Source organism: Plasmopara halstedii (assembly GCF_900000015.1).
Source record: "Plasmopara halstedii genome assembly, contig: Scaffold_2881, whole genome shotgun sequence".
Lineage (NCBI taxonomy): Eukaryota > Oomycota > Peronosporomycetes > Peronosporales > Peronosporaceae > Plasmopara > Plasmopara halstedii.
In genome coordinates, this window is record NW_020189786.1 from 313,471 (window position 1) to 313,797 (window position 327).

Sequence of the window (327 nt, forward strand, 5' to 3'; positions counted from 1 at the left end):
CATCAAAACTCCCCGGTGGCAACCTGCGCATAAAAAGTGAAGACTAAAGAAGCCTGCTTGAAGCTGGAGCGCACGAAAGTCAACATCCTTGGTAGTGTATTCGTGTTCAAAGAGTTCGACGTACTTGGTGGCAAGTACTTCATCGATATTGCGAATGTCGACTCGGACTCCAACACGGATGTGATCCTGCACCGTTTGTTCTTGTTGGGATGCAAGCCGGTGTAGGATACGTTCCGCGAAGTCAACCTCGTGACGGGAATCACGTCTGTCACCTGGCGCATCTACTTCATCACCAGCACATGTCCAAGCGCGTTGATGGTGAATGGA